General features: G+C 49.6%; 1 pseudogene across 1 annotated transcript; it reads left to right on the top strand.

Annotated features, from left to right (window-relative positions):
* The first annotated feature begins 1884 nt into the window (after window positions 1-1884).
* LOC308246027 (splicing factor U2AF 65 kDa subunit-like) lies at window positions 1885-3332 on the top strand (annotated as a pseudogene). The gene has a single exon. The product of its transcript is annotated as a splicing factor U2AF 65 kDa subunit-like (transcript).
* Window positions 3333-19456: the final 16124 nt, after the last annotated feature.

Below are 19456 nucleotides of genomic sequence, written 5' to 3'. Positions count from 1 at the left end.
ATATAACAATTTATCAATCATCTTGTTTAACACCAATCCCCACAGGAAGGGCTACATTCCCACTTAACAGTAAGAAGCTACTGTATGATAATTAAGTTTCTTATTTTCTCTTAAGGTTATTTCAGACATGTATGCCCTTGTTACTTTTACAACAGCACATTCTACACAAATGTTTTATAGGCAAAAAAGGGAGGGTGGGGGACCATGTTAACTCTAAATCTTAGCACACACCGAGTCCTCTGGGGTTAGAGTGGAGAAGGGTGGGCGTGTTAAGGCAGATTCCAGAGATCTGATTGCTGATGATGCTGCTCATCTGGAGAGTATGGGGAAAATGAAAGGAAAAGCAAGGGGAACAGGGTAACCTATAATTACGAAACCATGTATATATATACTAGAGGCCTGGCACACAAATTCGTGCAGCGGGCCCACCCTGATAAGGGTCGATTGGGCTGGGCCAGCTGGGGAGAGGGGATGTGAGACGTTGGCCAGCCAGACCCACCCCCTGGTTGAACTCCTGGTCGAACTCCACGTCAAGGGGACAATTTGCATATTAGCCTTTCATTATATAGGATATATAAAATCACCAGAAAATGCTATCTTGGATGCATAAATGAGAAAAACACTTTAAAATGCAAGGATGTGATTAGATAAACAGTCGGGCAGTGGCAACTTTTGAAGGGAGAGAGCCGTGACGGGGACAAGGCACATGAACCCATTGGGGGTGTCTGGTAAAGTTCTATTTCTTAACTGGTATGGCATTGATAAGGGTGTTGGTTCACCTTATGAAACTCATATTTGTTGGGGTGGTAGGTTTTCTGGATCTGTGTTTTATTTACAACAACCAAGGTTAAAAGAAAACACAAGTCTCTCCAAAAAGGTACAAATGCTGTTATTGTGTAAAGAATATGAACCTTTGAATTAGGTCCTGGTTTGCCACACACAGAAAGAAAGAAAGAAAGAAAGAAAGAAAGAAAGAAAGAAAGAAAGAAAGAAAGAAAGAAGGAAGAAAGAAAGACTGTGGGATTGACCTCTCTGGGCCTCAATTTCTGCTTTGAGAAAAGGTAATACTAGAACCTAAAAGTTTTGTCAATTGAATAGGGACTCAATAAATATGTTATTTTTTCTTTTTTCTTCCTCCTTGTTAAATATTTGCTGGAATGCTCAGCATGACTGAAACCATGTTGAGTTAGTGAAAAATTTAGGAGGATTCATGGAGGAGTCTTGAGTGAAATTTTTTAAATGAAAGAGATGGGATATTAACCAAAGAATGGGAGGGGCAATCCAATCCTGGTGGGAGGGCAGAAGGGTGGGAGTTACACAAAGGGAAGTTCAGTAAATTAGTTTGCCTGAAAAGGTGACTGAGATAGACTTCATTAACTTAACTACCCGCAGAGGACTGGAGGTGACAGAGATGAGTGAAGCAGGCTTGGTGCCTATAAAAGATGGTAGCACAGGTCCAATGATAAAAGGCAACAGACTCAGCCTCCGTGAAACAAGGGGGAGTAGGTGGATCCTATGCACTAAATATTTGTGTCCCCCCAAAATTCCTTCCTTCCCATGTGATGGTAATAGGAAGTGCAGCACTCGGAGGTAAATAGGATTAGATAACTCACAAGGGTGGGGCCCCTGTGAATAGGATTAGTGCCCTCATAAGAGTCCTGAGATCTTGCTTCCTCCCTGCTCTCTGCCATGTGAGAATATAGGAAAAGTCTGCAACCAGAAGAGGGTTCTCACCAGAACCGGACCATGCCGGCTCCGTGATCTCTGACTTCCAGCCTCCAGAACTGTGAGAAATAAATTTCTGTTTAGAGCCCAAGCGGGAGGAGGCGGGCGGGCGGCAAGGTGAGGTGAGAGCTGCGCGAGGCCCTACGCGGCCGCCTGGGCATGTCAGACTTGGACGAGTTCCAGCGGCAGCTCAAGGGGAGTAAGCAAGAGCGAGACAAGGAGAACCGGCACCGGAAGCGCAGCCACAGCCGCTCACCCAAGCGCTGGCTGCCGACGGGACCGCAGCCAGAGCCACAGCCAGAGCCGCAGCTGGAGCCGCAATAGGCACAACCGGGGCCAGCGGAGCGCTTCCCAGGACAGGCGGCGCCAAAGCAAGCCTTTGACCAGGGGCGCTGCCGAGGAGCCGGCAGATGCAGTCGCTCCCCGCACCAGGAGGAGGAAGTGGAGGAGGAGGAGAAGATCCGCAGACACTGGGACGTGCCACCGCCCGGCTTGGAGCACATCACCCCCACGCAGTACAAGGCCGTGCACGCTGCGGGGCAGATTCCCGCCACCGCCCTCCCCCCCACCATGACCCCGGATGGTCTGGCTGCGACCCCGACGCCCGTGCCGGCTATGGGCAGCCCGATGACCAGACAGGCCCAGCACCTCTAGGTGGGCAACATCCATCCCTGAGGAGGCCATGGTGGACTTCTTGGACGCCCAGATGCTCCGGGGGGGCTGGCACAGGCCCGGGGCCACCCGGTCCTGACTGTGCAGGTCAACCAGGACAAGAACTTGGCCTTCTTGGAGTTCCGCTCAGGGGCGAGACCACCCAGGCCATGGCCTTGGGCGGCATCCCCTTCCAGGGCCAGTCGCTGAAGGTCCGCAGGCCTCACGACTACCAGCCCTGCCTGGCATGTCAGAGAGCCCCTCTGTCCACGTGCCGGGGTCGTGTCCGTGGCGGTCCCGGACTCTGCCCGCAAGCTGTTCCTCGGGGGCTCGCCCAGCTGCCTGGGCAACGACCAGGTGAGAGCGCCACTGGCCTCGCTGGGGCCTCTCTAGGCCTCCCACCCAGTCCCAGGACAGCGCAGCCTGGCTCTCCAAGGGCTCCGCCTCCTGTGAGTTCCCGGACACCAGCGTCACAGACAGGCCATTGGGGGGCTGGACAGGATGCAGATGGGGGACAAGAGACCGCTGGCCCAGCTGGTGAGTGTGGGAGCCCAGCCTGCCGCCTGCTGGGCCTCCCGGGCACCGCTCCCCAGACCCCCATTACCCTGCAAGTGCCAGGCCTGCGGAGCTCCCAGGTGCAGAGGGCGGCCCCCCACGGAGGTCCTGTGCCTCCTGAACACGGTGCGGCCTGAGCAGCTGCTGGACAACGAGGAGTACGAGGGCATCGTGGGGGATGTGCGGGGCGAGTGCAGCAAGCACGGTCCAGTCCATCGAGGTGCCCCGGCCCGTGGCCGGCGTGGACGTGCCCGGCTGCGGGAAGGTCTTCGTGGAGTTCACCTCGGGGTCTGACTGCCAGAACGCCATGCAGGGCCTGGCAGGTCGCAAGTTCGCCAACGGAGTGGTTGTCACAAAATACTGTGACCCCTGACTCCTACCACCGCCGGGACTTCTGGTAGAGGTGTCGGGAAGGCGGGGCAAGCTGGCTGGGGGCTACCCCCCCCACACCCCCTCCGAAGACCAGGGGCAGAGGAATGAGAGCTGAAGGACAGCCGGCAGCAACTGGAATGCAGCTATTAAGGGGGGGGGGGGGAAGGGGGGGAGGGGGAGGATTGGGCGGGACCAGGACTGGGGAAGTGTGCATACGGCCCACACAGACACGCACCCACAGACACACAGGGAAAAAGTCTGGATGGGGAGGGGTGCACAGCAGGGTGGGGTAGGACCCCACAGCCCCTCTCCAAAACAGCCTCTCTGCCCTTACACCCCAGCCCCTCCTCCCCTTCCCACTGTAGGAACAGCTGTTTATATTTTGTGGCCAAACTATTTTGGATGTTGTTGCCCGGCCCTTTGCCCTGCCCTCTCCCTTTCCAGCTCGGCAGCTCCAGCCCTTTGGCCTCCAGTCCTTGGTTTCTTAATGTAGCTGGTTCTCCCCTCTCTAGTCTCGCAGCCCCCGCCCCTCCTACTACTCTCTGTGGCGGTTTCATGTTTGCTAAGACGGATTTGCTCATTAGACATGTTGTTGCATTTTTAAAAATAAAATAAAAAATTTTAAATAAATAAATTTCTGTTTATAAGCCACCCAGTCTATGGTACTTTGTTACAGCTGCCCAGACTGACTAAGCCCGTAGGTATTATGAGACTTCTAATCCCAGGTGTAATTTTTTTTAAAGTCTGTTAGCTACCGGAACATAGATTCTGTAAATTGCCAGTAGGCCATCAAACCCCTGCCAGGGAAAACAGCAAGTTGTTCCCGTATTAGAACTGTGTTGTGCACTGTGGGATCGCTCCAGACCGTTAAGGAGAAGTCCTTATGACACACACATATGCCGACTACACCAGAGATGGAGCATCAATATACCAAGATCCTAAAACCCCCAGACTACAAGATAACACAGCTTACTGGGAAATTAATACGGGTCCCGCAATAATATTTACTCATGTTTACATTGCTGCAAGTTTAATGAATACTCTTCCTCACTGGCTTTTCATTTTAGACATTCATTTTTTAATATAACTCCCTTCCAGGAAATTCCTATGTTTTATAAATGATCAATGAATAAACTTGATACTTAGTGTGAGAATAAAGGAACTGGGACCCAACGTTGACCTCTTAGACCAGGGGTGGGCAAACTTTTTGACTCAAGGGCCACAGTGGGTTCTTAAACTGGACTGGAGGGCCAGAACAAAAGCATGGATGGAGTGTTTGTGTGAACTAATATAAATTCAAAGTAAAGGAGCGGAGGGGAGAGCAAGAGAACCGGATAGAACAGCCGGATCCAGCCCGCGGGCCGTAGTTTGCCCACGGCTGCACTAATAGCAAGAGGAAATCCAACCCCATGGGATAAGGTGATTAGAAAAAAACAGACGTGTTGGATTAATTCAATTGATTACATGTAATAATAACAACCTAACTTCACTTAGCTCTCACCGCATACCAGGCCAATGTTACGTGCTGATTTGCTCTCCCTCCTTTACTCTTCACCAACACTCCTCAGAGTGGTGTTACAGGCTCCATGTTATGGGTGGGAAACTTACCCCAGAAGATGAGTGCTTTGTCCAAGCCATTAGATTCAAACCCATGCACTCTGACACCAAAGCCCCATGCTCTGTACTCTCTGGTGTTGCTAAGGAAACAATGGAATACTCCTCGGCCACAAGAAAAGATGAAACACTGCCATTGCAACAACATGGATGGATCTTGAGAATGTCATGCTAACCAAATTAAGTCAAACAGAAAACATTTAGAACCACTTGATTTCACTCATAGGTGGGATATAAAACTAAAAACAACCAATGAACAAATAAGAAAAGCAATCAAACTCATAGACATGAGTAACAGAACGGTGGTTACCAGAGGGAAGGGGGTGAGTTAAGGGTAAAGGGGGTCAAACACATGGTAACAGAAGATGATTTAATGTTGGTTGGTGGGTACGCAATGCAATATACAGATCATGTAGCTTACTAGTAAAACCTATGTAATCTTATTAACCAACTAGAGGCCTGGTGCATGAAGTTCTTGCATGGGTAGGGTCCCTAGGCCTGGCCGGCAATCAGGGCCTTCTGGCTGCCGGCCGGGGCCTTCCTTTGTTCCGCACCACCCCCTGGTGGTCAGCACACATCATAGCAAGCAGTCAAACTCCTGGTAGGTCGAACTCCCAAGGGAACAATTTATATATTAGCCTTTTATTATAGGGGATGTACCCCAATACATTTAATAAAGATATTTAACACACACACACTCCCCAAATAAAGAAACCTGACTCACCGTCAACTCGGATTGTTATTGTAGTTCTTTTTGTTTGTTTGTTTCCAAGGACAGAGAATGCCATTTAGATGCTCTTACAGCAGAAGCATCTGAACCTGAATGGACCCAGCCAACCGCCCCACATCCTACTCAGACATTGAGTTGCCGCAGCCTCAGATGGCATCTGCCTGCCAGGCCACTAGCTGTACCTAACACACTAGCTGTGACCTGGACAAGTGGCTTAACCTCCCTGATCTGTTTTCTCATTGGTAAAATGGGAATCTAAAATATCCCACTGTGCAATGGTTTCTGGGAAGATTAAATAAGATCATGCATACACAACAGCCTAATGGGCTCCAAGTCATGTCCCTTGTCCTATGTCCCCCACCACCAGGTACTACAAGCTGCATCTGCCCCAGATTGGGGTGCTGTCTGTGTATTATGTTTTGTTTGGTTTCTCTCCTTCTAAAGCATCCACACATCACCCCAAGTTCATCATATCTGAGAATATTTATCCCTCCAGCATTTTCCAAACTGGTCCAAAACCCCCAGTAGAATCTATCCTAGAAATAGTCTCGCTCCCCAGATGAGTCGTGGTCATGAGAAGACACAGACAGCTATAGACAGACGTGTCCAAATGCCATCTGGAGAATGTGCCTTTGAACAAAATATCTGAGTGAATTCAAAAAGAGTCCCTGCCTCCATCGTGGGCTGGAAGCGAGGAGAACATCAGCCACACAGACGTCTCCCTTGGCGTCGTTCCTGTCTAGGCTGAGCAGTGAAAGAGGGATTCAAGAGACCAGCATGTCTCTGTTCCGCACGCAGCGCCCAGCTGTGGAGCAGAAGATGAGGCTGAGAAAGTCCTCCCCAGGGTCCTGCCTGATGTGGCTGGCGACTGCCGACACCTCACAGAAAACCCAGTGTCCTCAGATTTCACCAAGCTGGGGATGGAAGGGGATGTTAAGTGCTCTTTAAGGTTTCTCTGTTTTACCAAAAGCCTTTGCAGGAGGTCATTAACTTTAAAGAAAAACTAAACTTCTCCTCGCTCCTTCTTTTCCCTGAAACCTCAGATAGGCCCACCCGGGGATTGTCTATGTCACCCAGAGCCCCAGGGGTGTGGTCAAGTCCTCCCCAGGGGCCAATGACTTTCCAACCCACTTCTAAGCAACAGTGACCTAGGTACACCAATACCTCTCTCTCTCCTGTCACTCTAGCTCTGGTCTCCCATCACCATCTTCATCACACCTTCAAATCTCTCTCCAAGGTCCTTGGGCTTAGCTGTTCCCATAGATACCATCTCAAAATGGCATAGGCTGCATCGCTAGGGCTCTGCTCTCTCCCGACCCCATTTTGGGAATCTCCCCCCGCCGACCCAAGGTGGTCCCTGGGTGTTACTAGTCTCACTCTACTGATCTGGCAGAAAGGGAGGGGGTTCAAGTCCTTGTGGGCCTATCCTAGAGAACTTCGGAGGGTGGTAGTGTGGCGGCATGGTACACCCCACAATGAGACAAACCCAGGAAGGGTACAACTGTGCTAAGGCCTCGAGAAGTCCTTCCAGCTGGCCCTACAGCAGCAGGAGCCCTCACCATGGCGGCTGCACGACTGGAGGGAGGACCCGACACGAGGTCCCTCGGGGTCCCTTTGTTGCCCTCCCAGGGTGTAGGTGTGAGGAAGTGCATGTCCGACTCCTGAGTTCCCACTCACAGTGGGGCCTTAATGACTCCAGGCCTTCCTGTCCCCTCACATCCCAGTAGGACGCAGGACCCTGCTGAGGCGCTTCTGCCATCTGCTGCATCTGCATCTCACTCTCTAACCCCGTGGTCGGCAAACTGCGGCTCGCGAGCCACATGCGGCTCTTTGGCCCCTTGAGTGTGGCTCTTCCACAAAAGACCACGGCCTGGGCAAGTCTATTTTGAAGAAGTGGCGTTAGAAGAAGTTTAAAAAACGTGGCTCTCAAAAGAAATTTCAATCGTTGTCCTGTTGATATTTGGCTCTGTTGACTAATGAGTTTGCCGACCACTGCTCTAACCTGCACTTTCCCATTAGTACATTTTTCCAGCTCCGCCAGAGGGAAGGATGTTTGAATTCTGCTTTGACTTTGACGGGAATGGTCAGCTCCTGACTAAAGTCTGAGCACAACACATGCGTGTCCTGTCAGACCACTAGACATCTCTAGGTGCTCCGCGTGGAGGTACCCAGATTCCATAAAACAAGCCAACAAGATGCTGAATTACAGTGCGAGCCACCCACCTCCCTGCTCCCTGACACCTCTATGCTATATATTAACGAGCTGTGTCCAACTGCAAATTCAAAACCAAATACATTCGTTAACAATCTAAAAATAGATTCTTCCCTACATGACTTCAAAGCCTTCAAGTGTTTCTGTCAGTGTTGATTATCTTGGTTTTGCTATACCCGAGATGTAAACATCAGACATAGAAACAAGAAAAATAATCCTTTTAAGGTTAATAGCTTTGAACAATTAGTATAAATAATCACTCTTTGATATTTTCTGCTATATTAATTCCAAAACTGAGCATACTATTTTGCTGAGCCAGAGACTAAGCTGACTAGAAATTCTTTTTCATCCTTGTTTAATCTGTAATATTAACCATGTCATTGACCATCTTAGACCAGTGGTCCCATAGCCATTTTTGCCTTGGTTGGCATTGACATTCAATGGTCACGTCTCCATGAAGCGAAGGAGTCCATGCTCTACCATCTGACCCAGAACAGCCTTTCCTTCCTTCAGCGGTATAGAAGACACTCAGGAAGCGTTTGCTGAGCCACACAGGTAGAACAGGACAGCGTGTCAGGTGCTTTAAGAAACCATGTGCCCAGGCAGTGTGGCTCAGTGGTTGAGCATCGACCTAGGAACCAGGAGGTCACAGTTTGATTCCCAGTCAGGGCACATGCCCGGGTTGTGGGCTCGATCTCCAGGGTGGGGCACACAAAGACCCTAGCAAGACGCCTTTCCTTCACTAACACTGCAGCACAGCGAATCACACCTGGGGAGCCTCAAAGCGAGGCTGCATCTTCCAAGGGGCCCCGTTTATGGGAACTGGGAGCATAATTTCGGCACCAGAAGCACTTGGCCCCGAGTGATTAAAGGAGAAAGTAGTTACAAAACAGTTCAGCTTCAGATCTGCCTCCCCACCTGGCCGTGCTTTACTGGATTGAACTGAAACTGTGGGCGGCCACTCCAGGAAAAAGTTCCCCGAAAGACAAGACATGGGAAACCATATGAGATTAGAGAGGACGGACGCATTCTCCTTCGTAGAGGGCTCTCTGGCTGGGCACTGCGTTTTGGAATGGACGTAAGGAAGGAGGACCAAGGGACCTATCCAATGAATAAGAATAATCTAGCAAAAAAAAAAAATTAAAAAAGGGAGGAAGGAAGCAAAACTTTAGAAACAGTAGAAAGGTCAGTGGTTACCAGGGGCGGAGGAAGGAAGGGAGGGAGGACGAGGCGGAGCACCGGGGAAGCCACTCTGGCTGATACTGTCTTGGTGGGTGTGTGACATTCTAGTTTTGTCAAAACCCACAGAACTGCACACCACAAAGAGGGGACCTAATTACACCAGGGGCTGCAGTTAATGAAAATGTATCCATATCGGTTCATTAGTTGTAAGAAATGTACCACCTTAATGCAAGATGTGATCATGGGGAAGGGGTGGGGTATATGGGGTCACGGTACTTTCCGCTCAATTCTTCTGTGGGCCAAAAACTGCTCTAAAAAACAGACTATTCCTTTTTCTTAAAAGGAGTGGATGGGAGGAAGACAGAAGCCAACTTAAGTTAGGCGACCAAAATAGAATCCAGATAAGAAAAACGAAAACACTGCAAGTCGCTGTTGGGGAGGAATTAAGTGTCAAGGCGAGGCATAAAGATTAGCAGTCGGGCGCCCCTACACATTATGTTTAACTTCTTCCAGGCGTGTGCACTGCCTGAGGGGTACATATGTTCAGAATCAGGAACAGTGCTGCTTTGCTGTATACCTTTAACAGAGCAATCATCATTATCAATGAGTACACCTCAGAACAAAGAAAGAAAAACGCTGCCTCCCTAAGATATTTGGATGGATGTAGACTTAGTGTCTACCTTCCTTTGACCCAAGCATCGACACTTACACTAAAAAACAAAACACCCAGTATAACAAAACGGGACTGTGTTTGGAAATAGGGCCTTCACAGAAGTAATTAAGGTTAAATGAGGTTGTGAGGGTGTGCATGGGGGAGGAGGGAGACCATGTGAGGAGGAAGCAAGGGGGCGGCCATCTGCAAGTCCAGGAGAAGAGACTCAGAGGAAACCAGCCCTGCCACCACCTTGGCCTCGAACGTCCAGCCTCCAGCACTGTGAGAAAATAAATTTCTCTTATTTAAGCCAAAAAAAATAAAAATAAGGAAAATGCCTGTGTACTGGTTAAATCAAAGAACAAAGTTTGCCACATGCCCTGAATTTAAAGGCCAGCCACGTCAATAGCCTGCACTTCCCTGAAGGTTTTTTTATTTTCTTAAATTCTCTATCAGGTGGCGCCTTCATCATCATGAAGCAAACGTGGGCCTAAATTACCTACTTTTGTTAGGCCTTTTTAGAAATATAAATTAAATACATGGCAGGAGCCAATGTTTTCTTTATTTTTTTAATATATTTTTATTGGTTTCAGAGAGGAAGGAAGAGAGAGAGAGAGAGAGAGAGAGAGAGAGAAACATCAATGATGAGAATCATTGATCAGCTGCCTCCTGCACACCCCACACTGGGGAACCAAGCCCACAACCTAGGCATGTGCCCTGACCGGGAATTGAACTGTGACCTCCTGGTTCATAGGTCGACGCTCAACCCCTGAGCCATGCCAGACGTGCTGTTTTCTTTATTTTGACCTAATTTTTCTCTTAATTTCACTGTGAAACTTATTATAAACTCTAAATAGCCAGCTTCTTCTATGTATTAACCATGATAGCTAACGTCCATTAATAATTATAGCTAGCATTGCTCTAAACAAGAGAAATAGGTAGCAAGATAATTCTTTTAAGTGAGTCATTTCTATTTTATTCTCTTTGCAGGAGAAATCTCAAAAAAAAATGGGGGAGATTGTTTTTTCCCTTCTCTTTCCACTCTGCCTGGACATGTGGGGAGAGGTACCGTAGAGGGCACTTTAGCATCCCTACTATTTGAGGAAAAGAAGCAAAAGTCCACCAGGCACCTGGAAATGAGCTCCCCAACCCCCAGCTTTCATCTGCAGAGGCCTGAGAGGAGAAGTTCCTCCAGGCTGCGCTGCTGCAGACGGAGGTGGTTCTGCCTGGGGAGGGAGGGAAGCACCGGATAAGGGGGAAATGGGGACGGCTGAGAAGGCTGGGTTCCGGTAGGGGCCAGGGCGGTGGTGAGGGTGGGCGTAGGTCCTGGGCAGACTGGACACTGAGGACTGATGCCTGGGCCGGGACATCCCATTGGCACTATGGGGAGGAAGACGTCGGAGCTCCTCTCTGTCCTCTGGCTCCTGTTCCATCCTTTGGTTCCTTACAAAGGCTCCGTGGTGAGAGAGCAGACAGACAGACTCAGGATGCTGACAGCGGGTCAGCGTGACCAGAGGGAAGGATGGCCCAGGGAAGAAGTCCGAGTCCCTGGGAACAGCTGGTAAATTACACTGTCTGACTCATGGGTTGCTGGTTTCCTCCCAGGAGGTCACATCTGTGAAAGATGGAGTCCCATCGGTCCTAACCGTCACCTTGCACACAGAGAGAAGGAGCCCCGATGGTGGTGTCCCCTGGGTGGGACACAGAAAATCTAATTTTCAGTTTCTCCCTTTCACTGTCTTGGAAATAATTGATGAATTTTAAAGCACTACTGAGTATATTATGTTTTTTTAGTCCACTGTTATCAAAACCTCAACTATCAATGACCACTGTCTTGGGTCATTGATAGTTGAGGTTTTGATAACAGTGGACTAAAAAAAACATAATATACTCAGTAATGCTTTAAAATTCATCAATTACTTAATTCAAGAAGGTAAATCATCTGGACAAAGCAGCACCAAGAAGGAAATCGCATTATTCGTTCTACATGGGTCCTGGGTAATGCCAACCCTTACGAGACACACAGCCCAGTACGTAGCCCAAACGTCTCCATGCAGTAGTGGTGTCCAGGCGGGTGCCAGGTTACAGCAGACATATTGCGAGGACAGAGTGCTCCCCACAACCACCCACCACCCTACAGAGAGGACATGGAGTGAGGGGACAGGCTGGGATTGTGGGCTGCAGTTTTTTTTCTATTTTGTCCATCAGTTTAGTTTGGTTATACCAATCTTTAATGAGAAGAATCTTCTTGGGCCCGCCCGGCGTGGCTCAGTGGTTGAGCATCAACCTATGAACCAGGAGGTCATGGTTCAATTCCTGGTCAGGGCACATGCCTGGGTTGCAAGCTCAGTCCCCAGTGTGGGGCATGCCGGAGGCAGCAATCCATGATTCCCTCTTATCATTGATGTTTCTGTCTCTCTCTTCCTCTGCCTTCCTCTCTGAAATCAATAAAAATATTTTTTTAAAGAAGAAGAAGCTTATTGGGGTTTTTTGCCCTGGAAATGAACAAACATCCTATCAGAAATAAATCTGCACAACGCTACCCCCTCGGTGGCCACATTTTCCTTACCGATTCCCTACTTAGCCGTCTATGGTCTCACACACGCTCCTATCGTTACACTATAAACAATCTCAAACGTGTTGCCAGTGGTCACCTTATTGCCAAATCCACTGGCTGCTTTTAAGTTCTTATTCGCTGCAGTTTCCACAACACTAGACCGCCTCGCCTTGTCACCAGGCCTCTGTCCAAAAGCGAGACAAGATGATTTGGTGTCTGCCATGTGCACGCTGAGGGAGAGGCGGGGGCCGAGGCAGCGTTCGGGTTTCAAGCGTGTGTGTCTGAAACGTGTTGCCAAAACAGACACAGGAAACTGGGAGGGAAGCGTGGTTTGGGGGGAGGTAGACGCTCCGCAGGCTCTTGGAGACAGAAATGCAAACCAGGGTAGGGGCCATCTACACAGAAAGAATTGCTCGAGTCACAGAACACAGGGCGGCCACGTACGGGAGACGGACGGTCACTCTGAATTCCGCCTCCCTCCCCGAAGCCCAGCCCTTCCTTGCCACTGACATCTTTCTGAATCTTGGCTAATTTTCTCCTGTTCAAAAGTGGCTCCTGGCTGGCTCCGTGCTGAAGGCCTCTGCCTGGCTCTCAGGACCCCATGAAAGCTCTCCTCTTCCCACGTGGTCATGTCCTGCCCTGAGACGGTTTCTCCCACCTGGCCTGACCCTACTCCAACCCGCTGCCTTCCCTACACACTCCTCCTGGCTCTCCAGCTCCGCCCATCCCCTGCCTCTTTTTCGGGATCATGATCATTAGGGGCCGTCTTCCATCTCCCTCCCTCCTCTGCGGGCACTCTGTTCTCAGCTACATGGCACCAGGGCTGCCTTCACCACCGCTGTGATTCTCTGCACATCCTAGCAGAGCAAGTGTGGGATACGCTTTTGACTGACGGCTCGATCGGCTAAGAGGGAGAGTGTGCCTCAGTCACACTAAACACTCGTCTGCGGCGTCAGAGGCGTTTCTGATTCATTGCGAATTCTTCTTCTTATGGGACGGTATACACAATATGAACTTCATCAATTGACCACGGTTACGTGCATAGTTCAGTGGCATTGAGTACATTCGCATCGCTGCACAGCCATCACACCAGCCACCTCCAGGGTCTTTTCATCTTCCCCAGCTGAAACCCGGTCCCCATGCAACCCCAATCCCACTCCGCTCCCACCACACTGCTGGCGACCACCCTCCACTTGCTGTCTGGGTGGATCTGACGCCTTAGGGGCCTCCCGAAGGGGAATCACAGTGTTTGCCCTTTTGTGACTGGTTTTTTTCACTCAACATAATGCCTTCAAGATGACTACATATTCTCTTAGCTAGTTCTCACATAGGCTTAAAATTTATTCATCTCTAAGTATTTGACAACTGGTATTGGAAGAACATCGGCCACATGGGAAGAAATCAGGACCGGTCCAAACAGGTGCCAGCCACAGATGACCAACGCCCAGCCCCGCCTTCCCCCAACTGGAACTCCCCGACGGCTGCTCCCAATATTCCTTATATTGCTTCAGAATATAAGAAATACGGCAGCTTAAAATAGTGCAGTAGGGGGAACAGCTCCGCGCCCAGCACAGTGCCAATTCTGTATCATCTCAGCTGAATCTTTTTTTTTTAATATATTCAGAGAGGAAGAGAGAGAGAGATTGAAACATCAATGATGAGAGAGAATCCTTGATCAGCTGCCTCCTGCATGCCCCACACTGGGGATCGAGACTGCAACCCGGGCATGTGGCCTGACCTGGAGTCGAATCGTGACCTCCTGGTTCATAGGTCAAAGCTCAACCACTGAACCACGCCGGCCAGGCTCTCAGCCGAATCTTTACAAGTCGGTGAGTTACAGCTGTATGATCTCTATTTACAGAGGAAGAAGCCAGAGCTTAGAGAGGCCAAGTAATTTGCCCCAAATCACAGCCAGGAAGTACGGGGCCTGAAACAAACACTCCAACTGATGTGTCTTTGACCCCAGATGCCATGGACACCCATCGCCTACGCCCCACACAGCCCCATCCAGAGTAGCAGAAGGCAAGGGGTCAGCCGGATGGCCCCAAACCTGAGAAACATGGCTTGTGGGTTTAAGTGAAGAAAGCAAGCTGTGAAGGTGACTTTAGAACAGTATATAAATTGTGATCAGACTATTAAAGTCCCTTTCAAAGGGAGAGCAAATGGGCTTCAAGGGAGCCGAAGGAATCTCATTATCAGATGGGTTAGCAGAAAGGCTGAGTTCCCTTCCCCCGGAGACGGCATGAGGAGGAGAGGCTCGAACCTGCCTCGGTCAGGCCTGCCCGGAGGGAAGAGGTGAACCAGGCGGTCTGGGGGGAGCCCCGCAGCCCGAGAAGTCCCCGAGGTGACACTGCTGAAGCTTTTGAGCTCCTGGAAGAAAGGCTCTCTGGAAACGCTAGGTCAGTGTCATAAATATGCATGTGAGTGTATCCCCTGTCATCAGTACAGACCTGGCGGGGGGGCGAGGGGGGCATGTCTGACACTCGCAAAATGGAAGGGGCAGTGCCTCCTTTGATTACAGGGCATCGTGCAGTGAACTAACTTTCAGACTAACTCCAGCTCGCATTCAAGCGGCATCTTTTCAATTCAGGCCGAGCGGTGCGTTTGCCTTGAAGTGAATATTTCACAGAGCCGGGAAGATGCTAGCTTTTCATTTTAATGTCCTTGCAGCTGGTTCTATATGCATCGCCTCCGAGGCTGAGTTTGTCGAGATCCATAAACAGCAAAAAACCAATGTGCTTTTCTCGGGATGATGCGGTCCGCTGAGGCACATTAAGTCTAGTGCAAGGTGACTCCCCAGACGCGTCGTGTTCAGAATTTCTTTACGAGGAAAAATGGAACCACAGGCATGCCCACTACAGGTGACAGGAGGCATCTGGACATGGCATTCTTCGGGCTAAATCGATGGGCAGAGCTAAGATTTTTCTGGAGCAGACATACCACTTTGTCTTACATTCATTCTGCCAAATTCTGTAAGCCTCTGTAGCCATGATCAATTCCCGTTTCTCCGCTGGTTGTAGAGGGACTCCAAGCAAGGTCTGCCTCCTTCTATCAAGCGACTGTGTGTGAAGGGGACGTGTCAGCCACCATCAGTGCATCTGCCTTCTCCGCCGGGTTCTCTGCCTCCCAAACCTCCCCATCTGTCACTGTGAACTCCTCGGGGCCAGCGGCTTTTCACCGCTGCACGCATTCTGTGGCTTCTGAGAGAACTTCATCTTAGGGACTGTCCAGTTGCATTGTCTACAAATGTTATTATTTCCTATGTGGTAATTATAGGAACGCCCACATGGACTCAGACTGCTATTTTGCTAATCTTCGTGCAAAATGGAATTGGCTCCAAAGCATGGTACATTGGGAGGAGAGGGGGCCGTGGAAAACAATGGAGCAATTTCTGCGAATATGGAAAGGTGGAAGTTCTAGCGTCTGCACACGTCGTTATATCTAATTCCCAAGATTAACGCCTTCCTAGCATTTGCCGAGCAACTGGTGTTAACAATGGGCCACTGGCCCTACAGGGTCGACTTTTAGTGGGCATTCACCGCATCGGCAAAAGCTGCAGGGAGCTTTTGATCTGTTGGCATTTTTTTATTAAGAGGATTCGGAACATTATATATGTGTGTGTGTGTGTGTGTGTGTGTGTGTGTGTGTGTTCTTTCTCTGTTTGGTTGATTTGCATATATATATATATATATACACACACACACACACACACACACAGCCACCAAAATCAACCTTGGCACAGTCAACCTGGTTATTTCAACTTCCTTTTCAATCACCGAGGCCCACGGAGATACAGGACATCTCAGGACACCCCCATGAGGAGCCCTAACAGAGTGGGTGGAAGGTCAGGCGAGGCAAACCAAGGCCCAGTCATTTCTGCTCCACAGACATGCCCTGCATCTTCCCCAAAAGACACTAAGACATTTTTTTAAATAAATCTTTATTGTTCAGATTATTACAATTGTTCCTCTTTTTTCCCCCCATAGCTCCCGTCCACCCGGTTCCCACCCCACCCTCTGCCCTTACCCCCCCACCCCCGTCCTCATCCATAGGTGTACGATTTTTGTCCAGTCTCTTCCCGCACCCCCCACACCCCTTCCCCCACCCCCTGAGAATTAACTGACACTAAGACATTTAAATTCATGTCCCACCAAGCCACTCAATGGCTATCATTAAAGAAGCTGAATTCAACAGGTGAAGGTAATCACCCACAAATTCACCCCAAACCCATACCAGAGCTGAACTTAAAATCCACAGTTATTATGCCTCACGGGAATGGAGCATTGGTTTCCTGCTGCCGGTGGACTCCTATCCTACCAGAATTGGTGTTGCCTATTATAGTGCCACTAGAGGCCCGATGCACGAAATTCGTGCATGGGTAGGGTCCCTAGGCCTGGCCAGCAATCTGTAGGGCGACCAGCGGGGCGATTGGGGGAGGGGCCGCCGCTCACTGGCCCCACCCCCCACCACGGGGCAACCAGCAGGGTGATTGGGGGGCCCTGGCTGGCACCAACCTTGGCTGGCCTGGGGCCTGCAAGCAGAGGGCAGCTCCTGCATTGAGCGTCTACCCCTGGTGGTCAGTGCACATCATAGCAACCAGTTGTTCCACTGTTCGTTTCTCTGTTTGGTCGATTTGCCTATTGGGCTTTTATTATATAGGATGGGTGAGCAGGGACCATTACTATGCAGTAGAGGGTAATAGGTGAAATAAGGCACAAAGTTTGGAGAAAACAGTGCCTTCTGCAGTGGAAGTATAAAGTATCTATAGACCAAAGAGACATACAAAGCCTCCTGAAATGAGAGAAAGACCCATCGGCATGTAAGTCATGGCAGTAACCTGGCTGATTGGGTTAAGTATCTAAAGAAAGAATAGGTCAGTCGGGAGGAACGGACGATCAAGGACACAGAGCAAGAAGATCCCCAGGCTTGGCTGAGAGGGGGAGGCTGCCTGGCCCAGGGACACAACCGCCAGTCCCAGGAGCAGGTCACCTCCGAGAAGGACTCACAGCTGGGTTCTCAGAGCTAATGCCAGTGAGCAAGGAATCCTCTCGCCAGTCCCCTGTTAGCAGTTCATGCTCACCTGCAACCTTCTCATTATAGTGCACCTTCCCAGGCCACAGCACATTTCAAGGCAATAAATCAGCGTTCCGGTCCATACATCATCCATCAGCCTTTTGGAGTTTGGTTAATGCTGGTCCATCCCCATGAGGCAGATACAATGAACGCTGTCTTTCCCCATTTTCAGTCTTCTCTATTTAAAAAAAAAAAAAAAAAAAAGGACACATACTATTTACAAAAGTCGGGAAACATGTAATACATTGTCAGTCATTATCTATGACTTACTGTGATAGCACCACAAGGGCAACAATAAGAATCAAAAATAAAATTGTTCCATTTGCGGGGGGAGAAATTGTTAAGTAAATCCCCTATTTTGTCAAGTTATAGGCTGTGTGAGGCGGAGGCTGGGTTTTTACATTGATATATTTATATTTTATGTGTCTTTTGTCCTCCACAGTGCCTGGACCAGTTCTAAGTATATGAATTTTCAAATATGTGTTCGTTTATCAAGCAAGGGAAGTGACGGCAAGTCTATGATGCCGACTAAGCCACAGAGCCCGGGGTGAGAAGCCAAAGGGCAGAGCCTCGAACACCGGTGGCCCCCGAGGGGTGGTCCTGACATCTAAACAGAACCAGGCCGAGCCTGTCCCCACGGGGCAGGCCACCAGGTCACGTGCTGGGTTTCTTTCAACCAAGTTCTCTTTGGGCCCAGTGGAGTAGGTAGAGGAGGGTCTCCTTGGGACTCAGCCTGACGGCAGCTTGTCCCCGCCTCCTTCCCAGGTCACTGCGGGTCTGTGACCGGCTCAGCGTTTAGATGTGATTGAAGCGGCCACAGTGAGAAAAGCCTTGTCAGTTCTCTCTCCCTGCTCACTGGGGGAGAAAAGATTTTTCATTTCATACATCATTTACAACTTGCTGCTGTGATTCTAAAAAACCAGTGGGCTTCATCGAGTTAATGAGCAAGAAAAACATATTTGGTAAGCGTGTTAATTTTCCGAATGTTCTGCAGAGCCCAGGACATTAGGCAACATGCAAGGGGCAGCTGGGCACCCCGGGGGGCCCCCCTCCCCCCGAATTCATTCCACCCAGCTCTGGGGGCACATGGCTATTTACTAATAAGTCAACAAATGCATCTTGATAGAAAGTGAACAGCAAATACCTCCCTCGCTTTGCGTTCTCTGCCTTGTCTCTACTTGGGAACATTTGGGACCTTGGGCAAAAGCCACCACTGGGGTTTCTCCTCCGCAGCCAGTCGGCACAGCAAGAGACAGGAGCAAGAAGGAGCCACTACGAGGACAATTCGGGTCGGAGGGGAGAAGAAAGCACACTGGATCTCCGTGCTCAGGGTTCTCAAAATGATGTAAGACGCTCTATCTAAAGAATGATGTAGTGACGAAGGTGACAGCCCAGACACTTGGATGAAATGCTCTGTCAGAGACCAAAATAAGATACTGAGAGAAGTCTTCATTTATTAAAGGATCCTTGTAGAGTTCTTCTCCTTATCTATCAAAATCTCCAATACTCCCGGCTGGTTAAATGCATCTCAGCATTAATCTGCCCACCGAGCCAGGATCATCACGCGACATTTTACAGCTCCTGCCGTGGAGTGGCATCTTAAGGTAGACATTGGAGGTTGGTCCCCAACGAGTTCATGGTGCTGGCGGAACTCACACCCCACAGCCACAGGGCATGTATGTATCTTTCTCGTCTCTTCTCCACGCGTGGAAGATGGGTAGATCTACGTCTTACTAAAGGCGGGGAATGTTGGCAGCACTACTGAGTGGCAACCCAAAAGAATGGGGGTTATTCAGGGCTTAGAATATCCCCCAAACTACACAAAATTGACAACGTATGGGGAAAACACCTTAATATGTTATAAAACACCTCAATGTGTCCATTTCTGGACCCCCACCCATCACAAAGATGGCCACCTATAAACACATACATGGACACACACACCAACACGCACTCACACACAATTCACAGTTCCCAGAGAGCTTACGTACAGTAGGCCACCGAGATGAGGCACACAGCACAGGAGACAGAAACTGGCTGTTTTCTAGATAGGCCAAAATGCAAAGCAGTCTATTTCAGAAAAGACCCGACCTGAGTATCACTATTCCGGGAAGGAACATAATTTATGTTTTG

The sequence above is a fragment of the Plecotus auritus genome, assembly GCF_963455305.1.
Source record: "Plecotus auritus genome assembly, chromosome: 4".
Classification (NCBI taxonomy): Eukaryota; Metazoa; Chordata; class Mammalia; order Chiroptera; family Vespertilionidae; genus Plecotus; species Plecotus auritus.
The sequence above is the reverse complement of the archived record's forward strand: the minus strand, read 5'-3'. Positions and strand labels throughout refer to the sequence as shown.